Below are 18,965 nucleotides of genomic sequence, written 5' to 3'. Positions count from 1 at the left end.
GTACCTGTCACCTCAACCTGTCTCCCCCCCCCTTTTCCCCTCACTGTATATGTTTCTTTTCCCTTTTTACCTCCATTATGATGAATTCCTGTACTGTTCTTTGTCTATATAGAAGTGTCTATTTGTACGTCTCTAAATGTTTTGATGAATTGAACATGGTGGACCCTGTTGTAAACAAGTGTAATGCTTAATTGGGTCGTCCACTCACAGTTAACAGCCTTTGTATTGAGTTTGTGCTTGAAATGTACTGTAATTCTGCAAACTGTTAATACAATTTTCAATCAATCAATCAATCAACCACGGCCGCAGTTACAGTAAAATATCCCGCTTGTTTGTTTCTACTTAATGCTAAAGGCTCCAAACATTCTCCAACATGCTCCCCCCCCCCCCCCCCCCATGTTAATGACTCTGCTAATGACGTTCATAATGAATCTACTGCTGTCACAATCAACATTGCAATTAGGCACTGACAAATACAACAGGCTGGGTGATTTGTCCATTGTAATGAACCTTGACCCCCCGGAGGGAGTTGTGAATGGAAGAGGGCATGTGGATTCAATCTTCTCCGTGCCAAACACAACACATTCAGAGCAGGACTTGCTGGACAATCATTTTTCCACTGCCCTGTGAATGCACATTCAGGGCAGTGGAAAACAACAACATGAATACATCTCTTCTTCAGTGATGAAGATAGAGCCTTTAGAGGTCTAAAGTTTAGACCAAATGAACCCAGTCTGTGACAAAGTTACATGAATGTTCACTGATGCTGCCCAGGCCTCGTCTGCTTTATAGACTTTCATTGGGTTTGTTACAATTTGACAACAAGGAGGTTTGCTCTTTTGCGGTTCATTTTAGGATCTTGCGAATGTTGTTGATTACTCTACAGCTGCGTTAGCACATTGATGTGTGTGTGTGTGTGTGTGTGTGTGTGCGCGGTGTGCAACCTCAAGAAATACAATCCAGCATGTCTTCTTGGAGAAACATCACAGATAGTTTTCCTCTGTCTATTATATTTTCAGATAGATCGAGGCAGGAAAGAAAATGAATGGTCTAGAATAGATAAAACGTTTCTATATAAAGCCAAATGCCATGACTTCTCCCTTAATGAAGTCCATATGACACAATACAGTATATGTGCACCTGCTATAATATACTCTATCTGTATGTACACATTGTACAGTATATTTGTATTTGTTTTATTTTACGCGTTTCACTTTGCTCTCACTCTACCTCTCTCACAGAAAATTACAAAGTGATGGAGCAATGCATGCACAAGAAAAGTTATTTGACACACTGCTTTACGCCTGTAAACCTGTGGTTTTTCTGAAGTGGGAACGCCGAGCAGGAAGAGATTGAGGAATTCCTACAGCGCCCACAGGTGAAGTACGATGTGGCAGTAGAAGTGCCACTGAGAAGACACTCACCATGCGATAGTACCAGAATAAACCGTTGAAGATGCCAATTAACCCATTTTGGGTGCGGGAACCCCTTTTGGTGTTAGCATTATGTTATGCTTTAGCTATTGAAAAATAGCAGATCTACAAGCTCATAGCGCGCCACCGAGTGGCGCGCTACAAGCTTGTAGGTCTGCTATTTTTGAAAAATCGAAGAACGACTGACATAGAAACATAGCTTTTTCAGAAAACTGTCAGGATGTATAGAAGACATTTTTAGAATCTGATCTCAGGTCAAAATGGGTTAACCTCTAGTACCAAACGCAACACATTCAGACCAGACACGCTGGACAATACTTTTCCACTGCCCTGAATGCACAGTGGAAAAAAACATGTATACGTCTCTTCTTCAGTCTTGAAGATAAGAGCCTTGAGACTTTAGCACCGGCAAGAATGGCCGGCACACGGCGACAGCCGACAACACCACAATTCTGAGCTGCTGCTTCCCGCCCCCCCAAGCATGCCTTTGGTATACCACTGCCACTGGCGAACCCAAAGACCGCCGACTGCCACCGCATTCTCAAGCATGACCGGCAAGCATGACAACTGCAGGAGTTTTAAGCGGCCGCCCTCCACTGTCACCAAAGCTTTGCTCAAACCTTTATTCATTCACTGAGGTTACCTTAATTTGCGGCAAACAATATAAATAGACAATCACAAACAGGAAAACCCTCTAAATATATTAATGAAGTGAATTTGAAACAATTACAAACAAGTAATCAAGGAAACTGTGCAAAAGATGGCACAGAATCAATCATTTTGATGGTGACATGCCATCCAGAATAGGCATCAACCTACTTCGCTACACTGGATATGGACCTCAGAGACATCTACGTTTTAAAGTCTCGCAGCTCTACTAAAAGGCTGTTCAGAGTTCAGACAGTGAGATGGCCATCCATATTGCGCTAGTATTGGAGGACAGGCACTACAAATAGTGGGCTCTGGGCCAATAATACGAGCAGAGTGGGTGGATTATGAGGTCGTCGGCATTCCGAAGCCCACTATTCCGACACATCACCATTCCGACGCGCCGCATTACTAACCCTGTGCCTATAACCCTAACCCTAAACCTAACCACACGTGGAAGCCACACATGGCAGTGTGTCGGAATGCCACTCCTCCTACCAGTCAGTCACGAGGGGTACTGTAACCCAGCGTTTCCCAAACTTTTTCATGCCAAGGACCCCCAAATTGACATTTAATAGCCCGCGGACCCCCATTTGAAAAATATATGCCAGGGACCCCCCCCCACTAGAGAAGAATTGTATGGCTCTAGCAGTGATTCTCAAACGGACGCCCATTTAATGGCATTTCTATCTCTGGGACCCCCAATTTATATTGTAAAATCAATGTTAATTTAACTCTGAGAGTGTACAAATGCAACCAATTTGGTTCCATTTGTACACTCTTTGAGTTACAGACCCATAAGGGTCCATTTGGTTCCTAACTGTCATTTAGCTGGGTCCCCCCTGGAACTCCCTCAAGGACCCCTGGGGGTCCCCGGACCCCACTTTGGGAACCACTGCTGTAACCAGACAGTGAGTGCATACGAGGATCTCTCTCCCACACAAAGCCATCAGCTACGGGGACCTACTGGAAGAGTCCCTTGACAGTTCTGCTGCCAACTATGTGGAGGGTCTTCTCTCCTCCAACCGTTTCTCCTGGAGTCCACAGTGACACTAGAGACCCTGAGCCAAGGAATGAAGACTTCACAGCATGCCTCAGACAGTACACACGTTTATTGTTTTATTGTTGTTATTTGCTATGGGGACGCGTTGTCGGTATTTATATGTGTAATTAATACCATGTGTTTGGACAAATCCTGAGTGACAGGGGTGGTGATTTCTTTTGGGGACACAGAGTTCAGTTGGCTTGGACACACGCAGTTGGTGTCAGCATTATACATTTCTTACAAAGTCGTCATGAGATATACATCCCACCGGTTGTTACAAGAGTTTTCATTTGCTAGCATTTTCTTTGCAATTAACATGTCCCGAGTAACCTGGTCTGGAGTACAGCAATGAAAGGCCTGTTCATTATTTGCAGCTTTTGAATTGAATCACAAAGGTTGTATTGTGTCAATTGTAAGGTATCTTAATTGTTGGAGAGACAGCTGTTTGTCACTATGTAGCTAGGGACGACAGATGTTCTCTCTCTGTCAGTTGTTTGTTGTGCCATGGATGTGAGGTTGTCTGTGGTAGGCTGTGTCACCATGGTAAAAGGACAACAACATGTTGCTTTAAATAACGTGGGAAAAATATGACTTGTTTCCTAAATTGTGTCATAACTAATATGCTGCCCAAAGACACTACAGGTCTATGAAGTAATGGGAAAGCTTCAATGGCCAAGTACATTTACACACATGTCCTCTGAACCAGTGTTGTTTTTGGCAGCAAAATTAGATTTTAGTTTTAGTCATAGTCTTTTGAATAGTTTTCATATAGTTTTAGTCACATTTTAGTCACCTGGAATGCCTTAGTGTTAGTCTAGTTTTAGTCGACTAAATGTCATGCGATTTTAGTCGACTAAATCGACAGTTGATTTAGTCGACTAAAATGTATTTTGGTGGGCCTTGATGCCGTCGTAATGACTGATTTTACACTTGCTGAAAATAGCCGATCTACAAGTTCACAATGCGTCGCGCTGCGACGCATTGTGAACTTGTAGATCGGCTATTTTCAGCATGCAACCAAGTGTAAAATGACTTGTACTGGATCTCTAGTCCACTAGTCGCTTCCTAACATTTTAGTCTAGTTTTTATTTGTTGACGAAATTGTCAGTATATTTAGTCTTAGTTTTAGTCATCATAGCTTAGTTTTCATGTAGTTTCCATTTAGTTTTCGTCAGTGAAAAAGGGTAGTCGACGAACATTTTTCGTCTTAGTTTTAGTCGACGAAAACAACACTGCTCTGAACCCAACTATTAGAAGCAGTGGGCAGCGCCAGCTATTGGACCGGGACACTACTTTTTTTTTCTTTTTTTATTATTATTATTTTTTTATCCCACCCAATTCTTTCACCCAGTGTCAACTATCTAATGCAGCGGTGCCCACACATTTATGACGTGAGATCTACTTTCAAAATGACCAGCTCAACAAGATCTACCCACTGAAAAAATAAGTGTACCATTGCTGAAAATAGTTTAAATATATAATGTACCTGGGGGGGCTTTGGAATAGGGAGGGGGGGGGGAGAAATTATGACCCCCCCGTATTTAACTTAAACGCCCAATGCATTCTCAATGGCAATATCACAAACTTTGCCATGCTACTAGTCCTACATACTTACACCTAGAAACCCCATTCAAACCTATTTAGGTTCATCTTATGGTGGACATGTTTGCCTGAAAAGAAATCTTTGAAATGTTTCATAGTTTTAGAAATATAGTGCTTTCACACATTTTAAAATTCAGCTTACTGTGGAGACACATGCTGGAACTTTTTACTTTGAAATGATTTGTAGTTTCTGAGTTATTTAACTTAAACCCCCAATGCATTCTCAATGGCAATAGCACAAACTTTGGCATGCTACTAGTCCTAATGTAATCCTGGGCGCTACTCTTCCTCTGCCAACCTGGGGGGGCAGCGGACTGACCTCATGCTTCCTTCTATGCATGAGGAGTCCAAGCTGCTTCTTTCCACCTGACAGGGGAGAGTTTCCCCGGCCGGACGTAGCACCTGGAAGGAACACGTTATTCCGACCAGTTCCTTTCCCCTCCATCAGGCGCCCCGGCTGGCCAGGGGGAGGTAGTTTAGAGACCAGGATTACTGCATGTTTTTTGTCAGGGTACCTACCCTAGGGGACACGGGGAGAACATGCAAACTCCAAGACAGAAAGGCCCTTTGGCCAAACCCGCCTCGAGTATGGGCACTGATGATGCGGAGGAGGGAACGCGCCCCCAGCGCCCACAGCATCCCCAGCGGGAATCGAACCCAGGACCTTCTAGCTGTGAGGCGACAGCACTATACCGACTGTGCCACCGTGCCCCCGAACCGGGACACTTCTGACACTTCTATGAATAGGTACTCGGTACTGGTAGTAGTAACGATACAATTGGTATACGTCCATTAGCCTGCAGAGAATCAGCCCATATATACAGTACACACGCATATACATTTCACACATTTATAACCCTTACCCAAAACAAAGCAATCTCTCCCTTTACTTCCATTAGAAATATTTGTTTCCCCCTTCTTCTTCTTCTTCTTCTTCTTCTTCTTCTTCTTCTTCTTCTTCTTCTTCTTCTTCTTCTTCTTCTTCTCTCAAAGGTCTTCACATTGGTTTCTGGTAAGGCTTAAATCATGTTCACCATAACCTGTTTCCAATTGGAAGGAGAGAAGGCAGTGTGATTCCTACTATAATTTGAAACAGCCCTTAACTCCTCAGTGCCAGGTGAAAGAAAAGGAGCAGGGGAACAAGACGAGAGGGGAGGGAATGAGAGGAGGATCTGGAGCAAGAATCACTTGTGGTCAACAGTTGTCACTAACAATAATCAGGATGTGGTTCGGAGGGTGACCTGAGATCAGATTCTAAAAATGTCTTCTACATCCTGACAGTTTTCTGAAAAAGCTATGTTTCCATGTCAGTCGTTCTTCGATTTTTCAAAAATAGCAGGCCTACAAGCTCGTAGCGCGCCACTCGGTGGCGCGCTACAAGCTTGTAGATCTGCTATTTTTCAATAGCTAAAGCATAACATAATGCTAACACCAAAAGGGGTTCCCGCCCAGAATGGGTTAAGTTAGGGTTAGCATAGCCTGAAAGAGACCTGTGCTATTCTGTTAGGGTTAGCATAGCCTGAAAGAGACCTGTGCTATTCTGTTAGGGTTAGCATAGCCTGAAAGAGACCTGTGCTATTCTGTTAGGGTTAGCATAGCCTGAAAGAGACCTGTGCTGTTCTGCGTATAGAGAGGCGGAACAAACTAGCGACGGAAACCGACACTAACTTCCTATTGGTCCACCAACCTATATGAGCCTGCCTCCTAGGGCTGTGAATCTTTGAGTGTCCCACGATTCGATTCGATTCCGATTCTTGGGGAAACCGATTTAAAAAAAAATTCAAAAGCATTTTATTTCCAGATTCAAAATGATTTTCTATTCAAAATGATTCCCGATTCAATACAAAGGATTTCATCACAATCTACTCCAGTCTTGAACTGAAGTGACTACAGTAACTTGAAAATGACTGAAGACATGATGTTTACTGTGATTAGGGTAAGCTTACATTTCATATCACAGACACCATGTAGTGAAAACTCCTGTAACTGTAACCAGAAGAAAAAAGAAAAACGGAATTCATTCATAACGGAATCGCGATTCTAATTCGAATCGAATTAGAATTCTTTTGACACCTACTGCCTCCCCTCCGCTCCGGAGAACACTGACGTCACCGAATTTGAAGCGACGCCCCTCTGCACTGTTATTGGTTATCGAAATACAAGGTTCACTCCTATGCTACTTTTTCAATATTTTTTTCAATATTTAGTCAATATTTCTTTTCTTCAAAGAATGATACTTTCTGTTTTTGGATGGTCCAATGGGTCATAGTACCAACAATGAAAATATATAAAAGAAAAGCATTCAAAATATATTGTAATACCGGTGAAATACATACATGGTATATATGGTATTTTGTATGATTCCATACCATACAGTAAAATTTCATACCGTTACATGCCTAAAACATACACTGAATATTCCAATAATTGGTCTCTTATTATGCCGATTGTTAGCTAATCAAACCTAGCTTATTCTCCATCCATTAGCTGGTTGTTAACAAATATTGGTTAATTGCGAACGCAGTGAGCATTTACTATGAGACCCAGCAGATCACGTCTGTGTGTGTGTCTGTGTGTGTGTCACGCTGTAACACAACCCGCCCACCACCAGAGGGCGCAGCTGTATCACACACAAAAACACACACATGCACGCACGCACACACACACACACACGCACGCACGCACGCACGCACGCACGCACGCACGCACGCACGCACGCACACACAAAAAACTTAACTTAAAAAAAAACTTAACTTAAAAAAAAACTTAACTTAAAAAAAAAACTTAAAAAGGAAAAACGCACACACACAAAAAACTTAACTTAAAAAAAAACTTAACTTAAAAAAAAAACTTAAAGGAAAAACGCACACACAAAAAACTTAACTTAAAAAAAACTTAACTTAAAAAAAAACTTAACTTAAAAAAAAAATTTAAAAGGAAAAACGCACACACACAAAAAACTTAACTTAAAAAAAAACTTAACTTAAAAAACTTAAAGAAAAAACTTTTTTTTAAAAAACCTAAAAAAGAAACACGCACGCACGCACACATACACACACTAAAAAAATAACTTGAAAAAACATTTAATTTAAAAAAAACTTAACTTAAAAAAAACCTTAAAAAGTACGTAATTTATTCTAATTGTTGTTATTGCAATTTACGAGCTGCGTTCGCTTCCCGCGTTTGCGCGTCTTACTTGTTATAGGTCATGGAATTAAGTTGAATCAAATTGATATATGGGTTGTGAAAAGACCCAATGCCACAGGAGTGTTTTTATGGCACGGCTCTGTAGGAGTCTAGCCGTCTGTAAAAGGGTTGGTGTCCAGAGCTAATCTGGAAGATCGTTGCTCTGATCTGCGACAAGAACATTTGCTTCTAGCTCCTTAAAGCATAGACACTGAATCACACAATCACCAGATACAATCACAAAACACTGTAGATGTCTATGTCAGTGAACTGCTTACATCAGTGAAGCAAGGTTAATAGAGAGGACGTGCTTAGCTCTACCTTGCAGGCATTTGAAGCTAAATGTATTGTTATATTGGATCTATAAAATCACACACCCGTGTGAACTGAGTGGTGCAACTCCCCTCTCCCCTCTCCCCCTGCCTCTGCCTCTCTCTCTCTCTCTCTCTGTCATTAGCAGGCAACAGTGCAGCACTATCTCTCTCTCTCTGTTTCTGGCACAACAGCGCCACTTTTGCCCCTACTGGTACTCATAGTCACATAGGTAGGTTAACACGGACACATAGGTAGGTTAACACGGACATTGCTGTTCCTTGGAGTGGTTGCACCACTCAAAAAGAGCAGTAAACTGCTCCCTGCTCAAAGGCACACAAAAAAGTAAGTAGTAAAACTTACTTAAGCTTATGAGAAATAACAAGACAGGCTTCATTTTGAGCTGCGTCCTGCTGACATCCTAACAACCAAATTAGTTTTTGTTGTTAAAACGAAAAAGACATGCTCTTTTTATTCTATTTCCGCATCTTCCGTGATCTGGGAGAACCAATGGCTTCCATCCTACACATAAAAAGGTAGGTGTACCTTTTGCCTCCTTCTGCTCTGGGGGCGTGTGTTTCTCCAGAGAAGGCAAGGTTTCCCGAGAGAAGGCAAGGTTTCCCGAGGGTAGGCAAGGTTTCCCGAGATTCCTTGTGAAGCATAGCGGAAGCATGAGCGGAAGCTTGCTAAGCTTCATAGAAGCGTCATAGAAGGGGATGTTCGGTAGGCCAATCAGAGGCAACGTAAACGTTTGTTTTCTCATGCCAATAAAGCCAGACGCTCTGTGATTCGCCAGTAGTCACTTGAGTGGCAGCGACACAGCGTGCCTTCCACACTTCCGCCTTACACTGGTGGACTCACATGGCTCCAATGAACTGCAGCGGCCAATGAGGCTTTTTTATTTGATTTATATCTATGGCTTCCATTCAAAGGGCCTCCTGAGTCCTGATGTCATAGGATAGGAGGGAGGCTGCCCCTCCCTTAATCCCTCTAAGTGATGTGAGACCCAGACGTAATCTCTAATTAACCCATTCAGGCCTGACGTCGAAATTTAAAAACAAAGTTTTCTAAATCATGACAATTTTCGGAAAGATTTGAGGCACATTTTAACGATTTTTCAAAAATAGCAGACCTACAAGTTCATAGCGCGCCACTCGGTGGCGCGCTATGAGCTTGTAGATCTGCTATTTTTCAATAGCTAAATTATAACAATGTTTAAAACACCAAAACGGGTTCCCGCCCCAAAATGGGTTAATGGTTAATGTGGTTAAACGCTAACGTGACATGGATGCGTTCCAGGTCTCAATGGATTAAGAATGGAGAAAGGAGAGACGTTTGCCGCTGTGGCACAGCAATATGATAGCTGGTCTGGAGTGGTCATCAGCTGTGGAATGAAAAACAGGGAATAAACAACTGAGTGATACTATACGCGACTCATAACTCATGCAATTACACTGAGTTATGAGGAGTTAGAAGATGATGTTGCTGTGGATGACTCCAACAAGGCTATATCAAATGTGATCCTCGAATACAAGAGAGATGTGCAATGGGACACACAGAGTGGACGGGGAGAAGCGGCTCGAGATTCATCAATATAAGCAATAGAATCTATTAACATGACATCCTCTAGGTCTGTCATCTGTGGGCCTTTGTAAGTGAAAACATGCCATTGCACTTGCTGTCAAATATACCGGAAAAAAAACAAGCGATCTCAAGTACACAATGTGATATTCCTGTAAACCAAGATGGTATACATAATGGCTTTGGTGTGGCCTCACCAGACGTCTCGCCAACCACCTACAGAGCTTCATGCTTACTTAAACACTGATTAAAGGGGACATGTGAGGACGTCACATCTCTCTTTTTTTGCTTTCTGAGGCCACAATATGTTTTCTCTGCTTATCTTGCTTTCGCTCTCTCTCTCCTTGAGCAGTATACTCAGTATTTTTTAAGCAGGCCATTTGTCCTTTGTCCAGTCAAAAAAAAAGTAGATTTTGATACAAGCTATACCAAAATTCTCGCACACGCACGCGCTCACTCACACGCACACACCTGAAAATATACTTGACGTGTGCAATGGTTGAGAGAGTGGGTTGCACTGCAACCCACTCATATATATATATATACTTAGTAGGCATATACCTACTCACTTCTTTCCCCCATTTAAACGGTTTTGAATGCGTGTGAATGCTGTTACATAACCAGTAAAAACATTGGTGGGAGGAATTAATCCTTGACAACTACAGCCTATGCTACAGCCAACTGCTGCCTATTTTTACAGTAATGCTGTGGCGTTCTCCTGCATCCCCGTTTTCGCCTGGGATTCATTCTTCCTGTCTGCATTAGTCACAGGGATTTAGTGAGACCGTAGTGTGTGTGTGTGTGTGTGTGTGTGTGTGTCTTGGCATCCTACACGGCATCATGCAATGCAAGGCAGGCAGGCAGTGATAAGCAATCTCCATTTTAGCTGTTTATTTCTATCTTCCAAAATGATATATAACAATGACAAGAGCAAAACATTAATGAAAGTGTGTACCACTTTCTCCCAATTGTGTCCTGGTGGCGATCACCTCCATGCATAGTGCATACAGCACTTGTTAAACAACAAGAGTGTCCCAAAGCTAATTGATGATATGCACACGGCTGCCATCTTGCCAGCAAGGTGCTACCCAAGGACTGTCTAAGAAGGACGAGACGCGAAGACAACATGGCGTCGTACGGGCGACGCCATGTTGCTCCATGGAAGGAAAGAAACATGCGCAATGGGCTATATGCAGCCAACACTTCCGCGTTCAGCTTCCTTGGTCTGAACTGCGCATGTTTCTTTCCTTCCATGGAGCACCATAAGCAACATGGCGCCGCCCGTACGGTCTTCGCGTCTCGTCCTCTTTAGACAGTCCTTGGTGCTACCTAGGTGCAACTTCCCATATACAGCCCATTCATCCAAACAGAACAGTCCTATCTAATTGTATTAAATAATGTCAAACTCACCAACATTGCAGCTGTACGGAAAGCTTGAATTATCCTCTTTCTATCTGCAAAGTGTTTGTTTAATAAAAATCCAAGTCTGTAGACATGTTATGAGCTACTCCCTGTCACAGCAGCCATATTTGAAAGAAATAGGGCCTCTTCCTTACTTCCAGGTGTTACCAATGATACTAATGAAGGCTCTGTTCCATTCTGGTCAGAGACTTGGCTCTGATTCTGGTCAAACAGAGTCAGGGTTCTGATATTGTGCATGTTGACACAGGAAACACTCTGCTACACCAGCGGGTCTTAACCCATTTTGACCTGAGATCAGATTCTAAAAATGTCTTCTACATCCTGACAGTTTTCTGAAAAAGGTATGTTTCTATGTCAGTCGGTCTTTGATTTTTCAAAAATAGCAGACCTACAAGCTATGAGCTTGTAGATCTGCAATTTTTCAATGGCTAAAGCACAACATAATGCTAACACCAAAAGGGGTTCCCGCCCAAAATGGGTCTTAAAGTGTGGTCCAGGTAGCCTGGCTAATAAGCCAGACTAATATCACACAACACTGTCGCGGTATATCAGTCTGGGCTGGCTCCACTTGGATTTCATTTCCCGGGGAACATTTTCTCTTTGACGCAATTGGTCAGAGCTACTGTCAGTCAAAAGTCTCAAGCATTGAACGTCACTGTACCAAAGCCCGCCCATATTGCATACCGTGTCCCGATTGGTCCGACCTGTTCTCGGTTGTAGGAAAGAGGCGTGCTACTGAGCCTCGCCAGACCGTAATCCGCTGGTAGGCAACTTTTTTTTGCCAACGGCTGATTCGGTCTGGTTTATTAACCAGGCTATGGTCCAGGTACCCTCATGGTTCCTTGAGGGGGTTCCAAATGGAACTTCATGGGTGTGTAACTCGGGAGTGTACAAATGGAACCACATAGACCCGTAAGGATCCAACTACCAACTTTCGATCACATCAACCCTCTGTCACATGGAGCTATTTTTGTGTCCAGTATCAGTATCACTAATGTTCATGATAAAATACCACAATACTTTTCTACTCTCTGTCTGTGTCTCATAGGAGAGCTGTGGGCAGTTCAGAAACCTGTCCACCAGTGACATCATCGATGGGGAATCCAAGCTACTAGAAACTGCAGGCTTTCTATTCCTGAAAAGTTGCAATGCGATAATTGAAGCCATCGTTCTTATGATAATACAAATCTAAATATATATATATTTCTTTTTTTATCTTGTTTAACCCATTTTGGGCGGGACCCCCTTTTGGTGTTAGCATTATGTTATGAGCATTATGTTATGCTTTAGCTATTGAAAAATAGCAGATCTACAAGCTCTACGAGCTTGTAGGTCTGCTATTTTTGAAAAATCGAAGAACGACTGACATAGAAACATAGCTTTTTCAGAAAACTGTCAGGATGTAGAAGACATCTTTAGAATCTGATCTCAGGTCAAAATGGGTTAAAATAAATCTGCCTAACGAGGTCCCACTGGTGGGTGGGTTTCTGAACTGCACACAGCCCTCCTATGAGACACAGACTGAGTAGAAAAACATTGTAGTATTTTATCATGAACATTAGTGAGGAGCAATTACATGAAGATAAGTTGAAAAGTGGTGAAGTGGTCCTTTAATAAAGGCAAGTATTTCCCAAAAATCTGAACTAACCCTTTAAGCCCTCTGAGCCCTGTTGATTTCCATGATCAAACTAAAGTTGAAAATGTAAAAAAAGAAAAAGAAAAAGAAAGTGGACGTGGCTATAGATGGCCCAGCAACACTGGAAACTAACTATGGTAAACTAAGTAAATTACAATTTGGAGGTACATTTATTTTAGTCCACTAATTATTTGAGCTTAGCTTGAGAAATTGGGACACATTTGAGTACTTTTGTGCAAGAACGTTTTTTAACATGTAAGAGTGCGGTCGGTCACCTGTCCGATCAGACTTTTGCTGAATAAGGGAAAACAAAGTATTGTGTTGCTATCGCTCGTCCTATACCTCTTTTATTTTTATGTTTTATTCTCATTTCCTTTCTTTTATTGTAACTTGCTGAATGTATGACCCTGTACTTGTTTACAAATAAGTTGTAATGTAGATTTGTGAAAGCGTCTCCTTTCCCCCTTTTACCTTCAGAGCTGCCCAGATGTTCGTCTTTTTTGTTTTTTCTTGTTTGTTCGTTTTTTGTTTTTGCTCCAAAGAAAAAGAAAATTGTTGTAACTTTGGTCACCATTGAGAACATGGGAAATATATCTTTATATATATATGATTGTAATGTAATGTACTTCTCATGATGTAGTTGTTCATTATGCTTGTACACAAGGACCAAAATAAAAACATAATTTCAAAAAAAGGAAATGTTGGCCTACTGTTGACGGTAGATTAAAGGCCATGGGGTCACAAACATTCAAACTTTGCAAAAATAGGTGAACATTCAACAAAAATAGGCAAACATTTGGCATAAATAGCAGCTCTAGAAGCTCACACTGCTTTGTGAGCTTGCAGGTCGATCGGCAGTGTTTGGCGAGTAAATTGTGTAGCATTAGGGTTTAATCGGTAGTGAAGTGGCCTGTTAATGGCAGAGGAAAGGTTTTCCAGCATGCCTTGGGGTGCACATTATCTTTCTAATGTTTTTTTTTTTTTGTGGCTTTCGCCTTTATTTTATATTTTTTGTGGAGGGACAGACAGTAGGCTGACAGGAGATGGGGAGAGAGATGGGGGAAGACCAAGCCCCCAGTAAGGCTATCCAACGTTGAAGATGCCACTACCTACTGGCGAAATGTGGAATTGCAGCACTTAATGGAAGTGGACGGACGTTCATGACGTCACGTGAAAAGCCTGGTCTCTATCCGCTCCAGTTCGGTCTCTATCCTTCTCTATGGGGAAGACATGCAGTAAAGGCCGTCGGGATCGGGAGTCGAACCCGCGGCACACTGCCAGACTGGATGACCAGCCAAGGTGCCTGGACCACTGAGCCATGGCCCAGGCCGCACATTATTTTTCTATTAGTGTGTTTTATTGTTTGCCATGGCAATGTATTGGGGGATTTATGTGTTGTGATTCATATCATTGTTTTATGTTCCGTTAAGCGTTTTATGTTTTTGGGAAACACTCCTGAGTCATAGGGGTAAAGACTTACTTGCATTGCGTGCTCATTGAAGCGAGTTGTTTTGGTGCTTTGTGTGCCAGCGAGAGCAGATCTTTGCTGTTGGGCAGAACCACAGAAACCTTGTATCTCCTTAATTTTTCTTTGCTTTTCATCCATAAATTAATAACACTTCGACAATACTACAGTGTCACACAAAAGTAGCCAATCTTCTACAAGCTCGCAACATGACTTGTAGATGTAGTATTTTTTTGTCTTTTTTGATTTTTAAGTGAAAGTGGTTAAAAGTGTGTCTGTGAGTTTAATAAATAATAATGAACTAATGAAAAGTATTAACAAGAGCTTGTGACTGAATTATAACAACATTGGATCCATTAGAACACTCTTTGGCCTGGCCATTATAGGCGCCTATCCTGATGGAGGAGAAAGGAACAGGTTGGAATAACGTGTTCCTTCCACGTGCTATGTCCAACAAGGGAAACTCTCCCCTGTCAGGTGTAAAGGAGCGACTTGGACACTCATGCATGAAGGAAGCATGAGTCCGTTGCTCTCCCCAGGTTGGCAGAGGGTGTGTAGAGCCCAGGATCGGGGCGGCAGTGGCTCAGGGGTAGAGTGACCGGATGGAAACCGAAAGGTTGCCAGTTCGAACCCGGGCTCCCCCAGAGTTAGTGTCGAAGTGTCCTTGAGCAAGACACTGAACCCCTAATTGCTCCCGATGTGCCTTGCATGGTTTCCCCCGGCATCGGTGTGTGAATGTGTGTGTGTGAATGGGTGAATGTAATGCACAATCTCTGTAAAGCGCCATGGATAAAGGTGCTATATAAATGCACCATTTACCATTTAGGATCACATTAGATAATTGACACAGGGGTAAAAAATGGGTTACAAAATCGTGGGATGAAAAAATATTATACAAAAAAAAGAATACTCTTTTTTTCCATTTTCTGAAAAGTAACAGTTTTCCACATACCAGGTTTCCACCCGACCGACAGCGGCAACTAAACCAGGTTTCCACACGACCGACAGCGGCAAAATAAAAGAGTGTTCCTACTAAAAAGTCACTGTCATCATGAGTCACGGCTACTCCTTTGGATCAGAAACCTGCTCGTCGTTACAGAACGCTCAAATTCCATACACGCTTTGACAGCCAATCAATATTCACAAACACAACTCCTTCCTCACAGTAAAGCATAAATCAAAGAACTAGGCCTCCGAGCTCCTCTGTTGTTGACAAGATAGAAGATCTGGGGCAGCCCGAGCAGCTCAGATGATCCACTTCATGACATCATTCATTTGAATCCGGCTCATGACCTGTGTTGCCCTCGTGTATGACTCATGTCTCCTCTGTGGACAGACATGTTGTCCTCATGCATGACTCATGTCTCCTCTGTGGACAGACATGTTGCCCTCATGCATGACTCATGTCTCCTCTGTGGACAGACGTGTTGTCCTCATGCATGACTCATGTCTCCTCTGTGGACAGACGTGTTGTCCTCATGCATGACTCATGTCTCCTCTGTGGACAGACATGTTGCCCTCATGCATGACTCATGTCTCCTCTGTGGACAGACATGTGTCCCTCATGCATGACTCATGTCTCCTCTGTGGACAGACATGTTGTCCTCATGCATGACTCATGTCTCCTCTGTGGACAGACATGTTGTCCTCATGCATGACTCATGTCTCCTCTGTGGACAGACATGTTGCCCTCATGCATGACTCATGTCTCCTCTGTGGACAGACATGTGTCCCTCATGCATGACTCATGTCTCCTCTGTGGACAGACATGTTGTCCTCATGCATGACTCATGTCTCCTCTGTGGACAGACATGTGTCCCTCATGCATGACTCATGTCTCCTCTGTGGACAGACATGTTGTCCTCATGCATGACTCATGTCTCCTCTGTGGACAGACATGTTGTCCTCATGCATGACTCATGTCTCCTCTGTGGACAGACATGTTGCCCTCATGCATGACTCATGTCTCCTCTGTGGACAGACATGTGTCCCTCATGCATGACTCATGTCTCCTCTGTGGACAGACATGTTGTCCTCATGCATGACTCATGTCTCCTCTGTGGACAGACATGTTGTCCTCATGCATGACTCATGTCTCCTCTGTGGACAGACATGTTGCCCTCATGCATGACTCATGTCTCCTCTGTGGACAGACATGTGTCCCTCATGCATGACTCATGTCTCCTCTGTGGACAGACAGACATGTTGCCCTCATGCATGACTCATGTCTCCTCTGTGGACAGACATGTGTCCCTCATGCATGACTCATGTCTCCTCTGTGGACAGACATGTTGTCCTCATGCATGACTCATGTCTCCTCTGTGGACAGACGTGTTGTCCTCATGCATGACTCATGTCTCCTCTGTGGACAGACGTGTTGCCCCCATGCATGACTCATGTCTCCTCTGTGGACAGACATGTTGTCCTCATGCATGACTCATGTCTCCTCTGTGGACAGACAGACATGTCGTCCTCATGCATGACTCATGTCTCCTCTGTGGACAGACATGTTGTCCTCATGCATGACTCATGTCTCCTCTGTGGACAGACGTGTTGTCCTCATGCATGACTCATGTCTCCTCTGTGGACAGACGTGTTGCCCTCATGCATGACTCATGTCTCCTCTGTGGACAGACGTGTTGCCCTCATGCATGACTCATGTCTCCTCTGTGGACAGACATGTTGTCCTCATGCATGACTCATGTCTCCTCTGTGGACAGACAGACATGTTGTCCTCATGCATGACTCATGTCTCCTCTGTGGACAGACATGTTGTCCTCATGCATGACTCATGTCTCCTCTGTGGACAGACATGTTGTCCTCATGCATGACTCATGTCTCCTCTGTGGACAGACGTGTTGCCCTCATGCATGACTCATGTCTCCTCTGTGGACAGACGTGTTGCCCTCATGCATGACTCATGTCTCCTCTGTGGACAGACATGTTGTCCTCATGCATGACTCCTCTGTGGACAGACATGTTGTCCTCATGCATGACTCATGTCTCCTCTGTGGACAGACATGTTGCCCTCATGCAGGACTCATGTCTCCTCTGTGGACAGACATGTTGTCCTCATGCATGACTCATGTCTCCTCTGTGGACAGACATGTGTCCCTCATGCATGACTCATGTCTCCTCTGTGGACAGACATGTTGTCCTCATGCATGACTCATGTCTCCTCTGTGGACAGACATGTTGCCCTCATGCATGACTCATGTCTCCTCTGTGGACAGACATGTTGCCCTCATGCATGACTCATGTCTCCTCTGTGGACAGACGTGTTGTCCTCATGCATGACTCATGTCTCCTCTGTGGACAGACATGTTGCCCTCATGCATGACTCATGTCTCCTCTGTGGACAGACATGTTGTCCTCATGCATGACTCATGTCTCCTCTGTGGACAGACGTGTTGTCCTCATGCAGGACTCATGTCTCCTCTGTGGACAGACATGTTGCCCCCATGCATGACTCATGTCTCCTCTGTGGACAGACGTGTTGTCCTCATGCAGGACTCATGTCTCCTCTGTGGACAGACATGTTGCCCCCATGCATGACTCATGTCTCCTCTGTGGACAGACGTGTTGTCCTCATGCATGACTCATGTCTCCTCTGTGGACAGACATGTGTCCCTCATGCATGACTCATGTCTCCTCTGTGGACAGACATGTGTCCCTCATGCATGACTCATGTCTCCTCTGTGGACAGACATGTTGTCCTCATGCATGACTCATGTCTCCTCTGTGGACAGACATGTTGGTCCTCATGCATGACTCATGTCTCCTCTGTGGACAGACATGTTGCCCTCATGCATGACTCATGTCTCCTCTGTGGACAGACATGTGTCCCTCATGCATGACTCATGTCTCCTCTGTGGACAGACATGTGTCCCTCATGCATGACTCATGTCTCCTCTGTGGACAGACATGCCTCAACCCAGTGGTTCTCCACGTGATTTTAATTCATACTGGTGTAGAAGAGGGGATGGAGGAGGAGGCCAAATACAGACCTCCGGGGGACCCTGGTCAACTGAAATACACAGGGTTTAACCCATTAAACCGGGAAAGTTATTTCAGATTTTAACATTATTTTGTACTTTGGCTATTCAAAAACTGTGAAAATTTGTGCAAATCTTTGAATATATATATATATTTTAAAGCGAAACTAAAAACTAATATCTTTGCTTCTGTGCCGTCCCTGGAACAAAATATTCTGAGACGGAGGTCGGCAGCCAAATACTTTTGGGGTCCTTGAACCACTGAACCACGGGGCGGCGGTGGCTCAGGGGTAGAGTTTCTGGATGGTAACCACAAGGTCGCCAGTTCGAACCCGGGCTCCCCCAGAGTTAGTGTCGAAGTGTCCTTGAGCAAGACACTGAACCCCTAATTGCTCCTGATGTGCTGGTTGGTACCTTGCATTGGTTTCCGCTGCCATCAGTGTATGAATGTGTGTGTGAATGGGTGAATGTAATGCACAATCTATGTAAAGCGCCTTGGATAAAGGCGCTATATAAATGCACCATTTACCATTTACCATTTACTGATATAGCAACATGCGTTAGGATTTAGAAGACATTTGTAGTTTCGACCTCAGGTCTTAATGGGTTAAGTGGTTAAAGTCACACACAAAAATCATGT

The sequence above is a fragment of the Electrona antarctica genome, assembly GCF_951216825.1.
Source record: "Electrona antarctica genome assembly, chromosome: 22".
Classification (NCBI taxonomy): Eukaryota; Metazoa; Chordata; class Actinopteri; order Myctophiformes; family Myctophidae; genus Electrona; species Electrona antarctica.
This window is presented reverse-complemented; position numbering follows the sequence as displayed.